Raw genomic sequence first — 10905 nt, 5'->3', positions numbered from 1 at the left:
CTTTGATTTTGTCATTGTAACTGGATTTGTGTGTGTGTGTGTGTGTGTGTGTGTGTGTGTGTGTGTGTGTGTGTGTGTGTGTGTGTGTGTGTGTGTCAGTGGAGGCAGCAGGAGGGGGGGCCTGGCAGCTGTTTGTGGATGCGAACGTGTCGGTGGACTCGGCGTTAATCCGGCGGCTGGTGAACGAGGTTCTGGCAGAGACGGTCGCCCTGACGCTGGGACAGAGAGACGCACCGAACCGGGACCGGGACCGGGACCGGAACCGGTTCTACCAGACCAGCAGCAGGTACAGTACACCGGCAGCCGGTCTGGATCCAGTATGGGGGCAGGCGGGACTCGTCGGATCAGGGAAAGCGGATGAGAAGCTGGGCTTTCAGAGCAGAAACGGACGACTCTGCTCTGGAAAAGAAAGAGTGAAGAAGAAAGTGAACGAGGAAGAAGAAGCACCGTCTCCAGAAGAAGAAGAAGAAGAAGAAGAAGAAATCCTTCCACACAAATTCATCTCCATCCTTCTGCTGCTTGTTGGTCTAGTTTGTTGCCGACAGAACCTGATGAAGATTTAAGGGTCAAAGTTTGATCTGTCTGTCTGTCACACAGCTGTCTGTCTGTCACACAGCTGTCTGTCTGTCACACAGCTGTCTGTCTGTCACACAGCTGTCTGTCACACAGCTGTCTGTCTGTCACTCAGCTGTCTGTCACACAGCTGTCTGTCTGTCACTCAGCTGTCTGTCTGTCACTCAGCTGTCTGTCACTCAGCTGTCTGTCTGTCACACAGCTGTCTGTCACACAGCTGTCTGTCACACAGCTGTCTGTCTGTCACACAGCTGTCTGTCACTCAGCTGTCTGTCACACAGCTGTCTGTCTGTCACTCAGCTGTCTGTCTGTCACACAGCTGTCTGTCACTCAGCTGTCTGTCTGTCACACAGCTGTCTGTCTGTCACACAGCTGTCTGTCACTCAGCTGTCTGTCTGTCACACAGCTGTCTGTCTGTCACACAGCTGTCTGTCTGTCACTCAGCTGTCTGTCACACAGCTGTCTGTCTGTCACACGCTGTCTGTCTGTCACACAGCTGTCTGTCTGTCACACAGCTGTCTGTCTGTCACTCAGCTGTTTAGGAGAATGCAGCAGCATCATCCAAAACAAGGATCTTGCTCTGCACAGCGCTGTTCAAGTCAAATTTAAACTGGAGTTAGATCTAGATTAGTCCTGACGACAGAGACAGGAGATGAGACAGAGATCCAGATCCAGATCCAGATCCAGATCCGATCCAGATCCGGAGTCTGTTCTTCTGCCTCACAAACACAAAGCTTCAACAAACATCTCAACCTTCTGCTGCTTCTCACTTTGTTCTGATTTGTTCTGCTTTTGATTTGTTCCAGCAGAAGCCGGTCCGCACCCCGGCCCCCACCCCCCGCCCGGCCCGGAGGCCCCGCCCAGCCGGAGGCCCCGCCCGGCTCAGAGGCCCCGCCCCTGACCACGCCCCCACCCTCTGACCCGCCCAGCCTCAACATGGAGTCTCCTCAGCCAATCACAGACAAAGGTGGAAAACAGTACAGGGATTTACTGAAGCTTATTATTAGTAGTAGTAGCAGTAGTATTAGTAGTAGTAGTAATAGTAAAGTTAGTAGTACTAGTAGTAATGTTAGTAGTAGTAGCAGTATTAGTAGTAGTAGTAATAGTAGCAGTATTAGTAGTAGTAGTAATAGTAACGTTAGGAGTACTAGTAGCAATGTAGTAGCAGTAGCAGTATTAGTAGTAGTAGTAGTAATAGTAACGTTAGTAATAGTAATGTTAGTAGTAGTACTACAGTAGTAGTAGTATTAGTAGTAGTAATAGTATTATTTGTAGTAGTATTAACAATAACTAATCTTCGGATGGTGTCTTCTCATCTATCAGGTATTTATTTCTCTCTGAATGTAAATATAAAGAAACATCTCTTCTAGCCAATGACAGCCTCTCTCTCTCTGTGACCTCAGAGCTGTAGCCACGCCCACCTCCACCCCAGAGCCCCGCCCTCTCTTCATCGGGCCGCCCCCTCTGCCCTGGGAGACGCTGAGCTGCCATTGGCCGAGGAGAGACCAGAACAATACCTGGACCCACACACACAGCCGCTGTACGCACACACACACACACACACACACACACTCTCTCTCTCTCTCTCCCTCTCTCTCTTTCTCCCTCCCTCTCTCTCTCTCTCTCCTCTCTCCCTCTCTCTTTCTCCCTCCCTCTCTCTCTCTCTCCTCTCTCTCCCTCTCTCTCTCTCCCTCTCTCTTTCTCCCTCCCTCTCCCTCTCTCTCTCTCTCTCCCTCTCTCTCCCTCTCTCTCTCTCTCCCTCTCTCTCTCTCTCTCTCCCTCTCTCTCCCTCTCTCTCTCTCCCTCTCTCTTTCTCCCTCCCTCTCCTCCCTCTCTCTCTCTCGCTCCCTCTCTCTCCCTCCTCTCTCTCCCTCTTTCCCTCTCTCTCCCTCTCTCTCCCCCTCTCTCTCTCTCTCCTATCAACTGAAGTGACATCATCAACATTAACAGATGACTATCAGTAATTCAACAGAAATCAATAATCAATAAATGTCTCTCTCTCTCCTGCAGTGTGATGTCAGTAGCAGAAGAAGAGCCTCCTCTCTCCTCCCCCTCTCCTCCTCCTCCTCCTCCCTCCGTTCCCTGAAGCCCCGCCCCCCGCGCCCGCCCCGCCCCGCTGTGACTCCGCCCCCCTCCAGCTCCTCTGAGGACAGCAGCAGCAGTCTGAGCCCCAGCAGCAGCACTGTGGTGACGGGGGGACGGGGGGGGCGGGGGGGGCGGGGGGGACGGAGGCCCTGAAGCACATCTCAGAGGGAGAGCTGCTGCTCAGCTGCGGCCGGCTGGCGGCCATGACAGGTACATCACTTCCTGCTTCTTCTTCTTCTTCTTCTTCTTCTGTCCAGTGGGAGTTTCACTGCGTCCAGCAGCCATGTTCAGTCAGACACACTGCTTTCTTATTCTGGTCGTTCAATCGGTCGGAAATCAGTTCCAGGTCACATTTAAAGATTCAGATTCAGCTTTATTGTCATGAATCAACTAATATTGAATTTTGCCAAAGCTGAATACAGAGTTCCTACGCAGGTCTGGGAAGTCTGGAAAAGTATTAAAAATGAATTTGATCATTTCCAGGTCTTGAATAGTTTGGGAATTTGAAAAAATGTCTGGAAAAGTATGGAAAATGTTGCGGTTCAGGTCCGATGCACACATGATTCTAGCTTTTATGTTGTTGTAGAGCCACTTTGAGTCCACAGTTTGTGTTGATGTGCAGAATAATGTTCAGATAGAGGGACGCTCTTATTACCCAGCCGCTGTCAGCATGCATTATATCATGTGTTTATCATGTCAGATACAACATATGGTGCCTAATAAAAGGAGATCAAAATAACAGAAAGATTTGCCAAGTTGTGACGTTCTACAGTTTGTCCAGTAGATGGCAGTGAGACTCCATCATGGATCTAGCAGCTATGAAGCTACAACAGACTGAGTGACAAGGAAATTAAACTGCATGCATCGCTCTGATCCTAGGTCAGCCTGATCATCAGGTCTTCTCTGATCCACTCGGGTATTACACATAATGATAAACAGACCCGGGACCCGACCCGGACCCGATTGGCCATAATAAAACGTGGACCCGAACCCGTACGGGTCCCGGGTCGGGTCTCGGATCCGAGGGTCCGGGTAGACCCGTGAAGACCTCTGCTGCAGATGAATATGGTACGATAAATGACAAATCAACGGCAAATTCACTAATTATAGGAACTATATTCAGTACATGGATTCTGATGCATCCCAGACAGGTTAGTCCCAGTTCTCTCTGAGGTCCTGAAGCTCTGTCTCTGTTTCTCCTCCAGTTCAGAGGGAATATAAATGAGGAATTGCACTTTCAAATTTTAGGAAGAATATTTTTCATATACTTTTTGTGTTTTGGACGTTCTAACTTCACACAGCATCCATACGTTTTTATATCTCCCTCTTTCAATATTCAGATATTGATCACTAATCTTTAGTTTTATAAGGATTACAAAGTCTGAAATGTGACTTTCTCAAACTTGCAGATGCAATGAAGTCTGTCTGTCTGTCTGTCTACCTGTCTGTCTGTCTACCTGTCTCTCTCTCTCTACCTGTCTCTCTCTCTACCTGCCTCTCTCTACCTCTCTGTCTCTCTACCTGTCTCTCTCTCTACCTGTGTCTCTCTCTAACTGTGTCTCTCTCTCTACCTGTCTGTCTCTCTACCTGTCTCTCTCTCTCTCTACCTGTCTCTCTCTACCTGTCTCTCTCTCTACCTGCCTCTCTCTACCTCTCTCTCTCTCTACCTGTCTCTCTCTCTACCTGTGTGTCTCTCTCTCTAACTGTGTCTCTCTCTCTACCTGTCTCTCTCTCTACCTGTCTCTCTCTCTCTCTACCTGTGTCTCTCTCTACCTGTGTCCCTCTCTCTACCTGTCTCTCTCTCTACCTGTCTCTCTCTCTACCTGTCTCTGTCTCTCTACCTGTCTCTCTCTCTACCTGTCTGTCTCCAGTCTCAGAGGAGGAGACGCTCCATGTCCCGGACATCAGCAGCTTCTCCAGCTCTCTGCAGGAGCTGCAGGACATGGTGAGGATCCGGTCTGACATCAGCATGAGCAAGGCACTGCAGGGGTGGAGGTTCACTTCCCACCGGGGTCACACTCATGTTTCCACTCATGTTTCCACTCATGTTTCCACTCATGTTTCCATGCTAAAGTTCTCCACTAGATGGTAGGGCTGAACGATTTTGAAAAAATATCTAATTGCGATTATTTTGACTGATATTGCAATTGCGATATGATTTGCGATATTAGAGGGAATGATAATTTTTACATCATTATTCTCATTTTCATTGAAAAACGTATTAAAATGATTATGGTGTGATTTTTGCGGGGATCTGTACCAAACAAAGATGTTTTCTTAAGTCTGTAGAATATGATGTGTAGGCCAGGACATCTCTGCAGCACCACAATATTTACTTTAAAATTATATTTTGACACATTTCACCTTTAACAAATATTGCGCCTCCTGCGATTTGAAAATTGTAGTCGGCCATATTGAGATTTCGATAAAATCTCGATTAATTGTTCAGCCCTATTAGATGGCAGAGATCTGTTCACTTCCAACCTCTGACCCCATCGTCTATCGGTCTGATCGATCAGACTCTGGGGGTGACGGCCAATATTTTAGGGTTTCCGGTGCAGCCAGTGGACATCTCTGGCTGCACCGGAAACCCCCAAATATTGTCCGTCACCCCCAGAGTCTGATCGATCAGACCGATAGACGACGGGGTCAGAGGTTGGTTCACCACAGCTGGAATATCATGCTGCTGTATCAGTTTCAGTGCTGCTCAGCCACAAATTGATCCATCAACACAACCCACAATGCACTAGTAGCAGGAGCAGTAGTAGTTTTACCTGAATCTGAACCTGAACCTGAACCTGAACCTGAACCTGAACTCTCTGTCTGTTGTTTTCTCTCCATCAGGACTTCGACCCCCCCAGCGAGGGTCAGGTCAAAGGTCACGACCCCCTGCTGACCCTGCTGGCCAAGATGGACCAGGGAGTCACACACACACACACACTGCCTCGACCACAGCCTGAGGTACACACACACACACACACACACACACACACACACTGCCTCGACCGCAGCCTGAGGTACACACACACACACACACACACACACACACACACACACTCACACACACTCACACACACACACACACACACACACTGCCTCGACCACAGCCTGAGGTACACACACACACACACACACACCACACACACACACACACACACACACTCTCACCACCAGGTGTCAGTGTTTTCTGTCTCTTCTGTCAGAACTCAACCTCTCTGTTCTGACAGCTGAACTCCAGCAGACTTACACCTTACATACATGTTAATACCATGTTAATACCATGTTAATACCATGTTAATACCATGTTAATACCATGTTAATACCATGTTAGTACCATGTTAATACCATGTTAATACCATGTTAGTACCATGTTAATACCATGTTAATACCATGTTAATACCATGTTGAACAGCATGTTTTATATATAATATGCTGTAAAGCCCAAATGAAAGAGTCAGTTCCTCTGCCTGCAGTGGAGGAAGAAGTACTGAGATGTTTTACTGCAGTAAAAGTATCAATACAACAAAGTAAAGATACTCCATTACAAGTAAAAGTCCTGCATTCAACATCTTACTGAAGTAAAAGTACATAAGTATTGGCAGCAAAATGTACTTAGAGTATCAAAGTAAACGTACTCATTATGCAAACTGTCCCCATTTAGAGAGTTATATTTTTCATAAATTATTGGAATATTAATACTGATTTATTGACATACATGTACATGTAAGCAGCATTTTAAAGTTGTCAACGTGAAGCTAATCTTAACAATTTAGCTTTACTTTTGGGTAGTCTAATCTATAACAATGCTATTTTATAGATATTTTATAAAGATGATCAAATGTTTTAAATATAAAATATTGATCTAGTAACTATAGCTGTGAAATAAATGTAATGGAGTAAAAAGTATAATATTTCCCTCTAAAATGTAGTGGAGTATAAGTACAAAGTAGCATAAAATGGAAATACTCAAGTAAAGTACAAGTACCTCAAAATTGTACTTAAGTACAGTACTTGAGTAAATGTACTTATTTACTTTCCACCTCTGTCTGCCTGCATGGTTTTGTCAGAACTTAAATCTCTTTCTGTTCTAATCGTTCTGTCAAGATGTTCCACTGTGCAGGAACATCACTGTGTGTTTGTGTGGATGCTCTGACCTCTGACCTCTGACCTCTGACCTCTGACCTGCTGTGTCCTCAGGGCTCGTGGGGGGAGGAGGGGGAGGAGGAGGAGGAGGAGGAGGGGAGCCTGGGGGAGGTGAGACCAGACAGGACTACAAAACCCCTCAGGACTACAAAGACCAGGAGCTCAGCCTCACAGAGGAGACAGAGGACGGCAGCCAGGAGGGGACAAACCTGTCCGTGTGCAGGTTGGTCCACAGCCGACCAATCACAACACAGCTTTGTTCATACAGCTGTTGTATAAAAGCAATCCAGTGTCACAGCTCTGTTGTGTGATGTCACTTCAAACTGACCGAAACATCGGTGTGATGATGTCACAACTAAGAACTTCAGTGTTAAAGCTGCAAACTTCTCTATTTTAAAATGCTTAATATTTTGACCACTGACTTATACAAATTAACCATAACCTTCTGTTTTATTTTATTTTATTTTATGTTACATAACCACCCAGTGACACAACATTAGTGTGATTCAGCGAGCAGAAGTTCATGATCTGTGTATTTTTTGGTCATTCTATTTTCTTTTTTCAGAAACTGAAATTAAAACGAATGCCGATTCACTTTTAATTTCAAAATCCACAAATGAAAAAACGTAAATAGAAGGCATTTTTCATTTTCCTGGTCAGAAACGGCAGATAAACAACATTTATAAGGGATTTGATTTTCCTTTTTCTACTTTGTGAAACAGAAAATAAAATAGTGAGAAAACAAAAACAAAAAAAGTCTGAGAGGCAGAGAGGAGCTGCTCAGTTCAGTAATTATAACAGTAAACTTTATTTCTTTTTTTTTTTCATAAGTATTTTTATTGGAAAACATGATATTGAAACAATACCGTAGTAGCCGTCATAAAAACATGTGATCCATTTACTTTTTTTTTTTTAGAAAGAGTAAAGAAACAACAAAGACAAAAACAAACAAAAAGAAAAAATAAATAAAAATCCTCCCACTAATGAGTAAACTTTATTTCTGATAGAAAATATGTTCAGAGACTATTTTACTGATCCATCCTCCTGTCTGGAACAACAGAAGTCTCCACTGAAAACCTTGAAAGGGAAAAATCAAAATGAAGTTTCTGTGAAAATACAGATCTGGTGTCAGTTTGTGTTTCTCTCTCCACTCTGACTGTGAATCCATCCATCAATCATCTGTGTGATGAGAGATTCTGTTTTTTCATGTTAATTAATCAGAAAAAACCCCAAAACAAATCTGTCATCATCACTCAGAGTCTCTAATGAAGATCCTGCTCCGGTCGGCTGCTGTCAATCAAAAAGGAAAATATTGTCTAAAGTGAAAGTATCTGAGGGGTTTTATAGTTAATACTCCTACAGCCTGTGTGTGTGTGTGTGTGTGTGTGTGTGTGTGTGTGTGTGTGTGTGTGTGTGTGTGTAAGTATTTAGCTACAGAGCCAAACTGACGCTCTCTGGAGACACACCTGCTGCTCTGCTAAACACATCACACACACACACACACACACACACACACACACACACACACACACAGAAACATTCAGCAGAAACATTCAGCAGACACACACACACACACACACACACACAGAAACATTCAGCAGACACACACACACACACACACACACACAGAAACATTCAGCAGACACACACACACACACACAGAGAAACATTCAGCAGACACACACACACACACACACACACACAGAAACATTCAGCAGACACACACACACACACACACACAGAAACATTCAGCAGACACACACACACACACACACAGAGAAACATTCAGCACACACACACAGAAACATTCAGCAGACACACACACACACACACACACACACACACACACAGAAACATTCATCAGACACACACACACACACACACACACACACAGAAACATTCAGCAGACACACACACACACACACACACAGAAACATTCATCAGACACACACACACACACACACACACACACAGAAACATTCAGCAGACACACACACACACACAGAAACATTCAGCAGACACACACACACACACACACACAGAAACATTCAGCAGACACACACACACACACACACACACACAGAAACATTCAGCAGACACACACACACACACACACACACACACACACACAGAAACATTCAGCAGACACACACACACACACACACACACACACACAGAAACATTCATCAGACACACACACACACACACACACACAAATTGAAGAACATACACAAAGATGCAAAACACACACTCATCACTTCTTCAGTATTCTGAAAGAATCTTTTCTTAGAACAGAACAGTGGAGGGAGGAAGTGATGCAGCAGAGACCAAACTCTTCATAACATCCCTCCCTTCTTAATATTCATGTTCCAGACTTGTATGAATCCTCTGTGGGTTTCTGTTGCTCTGCTGGTTTCCCTCTGCTCTCCTCCTGAAGCTCAGAGGAGCAGAGAGACTTCACACAGAGAGACCAGAACACTGCACACCTAGACCAGCCTCTAGACCAGCGGGGCCTGATCTCCGTCTCCGTCTCAGACCACTCTAGTCTTGGTCTTGGCTTGGTCTTGACCTCGAGTCTTGAAGTCGAAAATACAGTAAAGGTTAAAAAAAAAATACAATTAAAAAGTGCAAAAGTACAGACAAGAGATCCACAAGATAAAAGACTTAAAAAGTAAAGTAGTGCAGTTCAAATGAAGTGAAACAGAAAGATAAAAGAAAAGACAGTGCAAGAGGATTAGAAAAGTGAAAAGTGCATTAAAATCACATTCAAAAGAAAATAAAAAAGATAGAAATAACTAAATATAACAGTGCAGATGAGTGTTGCCCTGGAGAACAGAAAAGTAAAAGCAATTTTTCATTCTTTAATGAAGAATAAAAACTTAAAATCATGAATAAAATGGTGAATATATTATTATTATTATCATTTTGAAAAAAGGATGACAGACCGCTTCAGCTCGGTCAGCTGACCTCCTCCACCTGCTGCTGAGGCTCCATCACTCTGCACTGTTTACTGTCAGGATGTGGTTTCCATAGCAACCAGCGATCTCTGCGTCCTCTGTGGTGATCCGGTTTGGATCTACTGACCATCAGGAGTTTAAAAAAAACAACCACTCCACTGTGTGCCGATTTTGTAATTCTCACCGTCTCCATCTTGATCTTGGTCTCAGACTCTTTCAGTCTCTGTCTTGGTCTTGGTTGGTATGGGTCTTGGTCTTGGTGTTGGTCTTGTTGGTCTTGTCTTGGTCTTGGTTGGTATGGGTCTTGGTCTTGGTCTTGGTCTTGTCTTGGTCTTGGTGTTGGTCTTGTTGGTCTTGTCTTGGTCTTGGCTGGTATGGGTCTTGGTCTTGTCTTGGTCTTGGTTGGTATGGGTCTTGGTCTTGTCTTGGTCTTGGTTGGTATAGGTCTTGGTCTTGGTTGGTATGGGTCTTGGTCTTGGTCTTGGTCTTGGTCTTGGTCTTGTCTTGGTCTTGGTTGGTATGGGTCTTGGTCTTGGTCTTGTCTTGGTCTTGGTTGGTATGGGTCTTGGTCTTGGTTGGTATGGGTCTTGGTCTTGTCTTGGTCTTGGTTGGTATGGGTCTTGGTCTTGGTCTTGTCTTGGTCTTGGTTGAGACGGTCTTGACTACAACACTGCTAAATACAGAGTTTACAGAAACAGACCATAATACTACAGAGAACAGTTTCATTTCCTCTGAGCTGCTGAAGGTTTTCCTCAGAGACAGAAGAGTCTGCTGCTTCTCTTCCCGCTGCTCAACACTGGGAAAGTACTTGAAACCAGCGGTTCTCAACGTGGGGTCCGGGGACCACCAGAGGTCCTTGAGGGGGTTCCAGGGGGTCCCCAGCAAACTGATGAATTGTTAAACTTCACCGTTATTTAATTCACAAGAAGTGAACACAGTTAGAGAATGTAGAAGAAAGACTGTTCTGATCAGGTTCTGTTCTCTCTCTGCCTGCAGCACAGACAGGCAGGGAGTTCTGGACTAAATCATCTGACAATAAAAATATTCTCAGATTTGGGTCTGAGACAAAATCTCATTAAATGGGGTCTGTGGCTCTAATGTGGACTAAATTAGGTCCTTGATATGAAAAAGGTTGAGAATCACTGCT

At 44.9% G+C, this 10905-nt stretch overlaps 1 long non-coding RNA gene across 1 annotated transcript in view; it reads left to right on the top strand.

Annotated features, from left to right (window-relative positions):
- Positions 1 to 6891: 6891 nt before the first annotated feature.
- LOC139640404 (uncharacterized) overlaps positions 6892 to 10905 on the top strand; it is a 6774-nt gene continuing 2760 nt past the window's right edge. Inside the window, exon 1 of the long non-coding RNA XR_011694911.1 lies at positions 6892 to 7024. This is a non-coding gene — a long non-coding RNA (uncharacterized lncRNA). The remainder of the gene's footprint in view (positions 7025 to 10905) is intronic.

This window comes from Centroberyx affinis, unplaced genomic scaffold, assembly GCF_046629955.1.
Source record: "Centroberyx affinis isolate AG114_WGS23_722 - 3 ecotype Tasmania unplaced genomic scaffold, CSIRO-AGI_Caff_v1 ptg009373l_1, whole genome shotgun sequence".
NCBI classification, from domain to species: domain Eukaryota; kingdom Metazoa; phylum Chordata; class Actinopteri; order Beryciformes; family Berycidae; genus Centroberyx; species Centroberyx affinis.
Note: the sequence above shows the minus strand (reverse complement) of the source record. Positions and strands in the feature narration are given on the sequence as shown.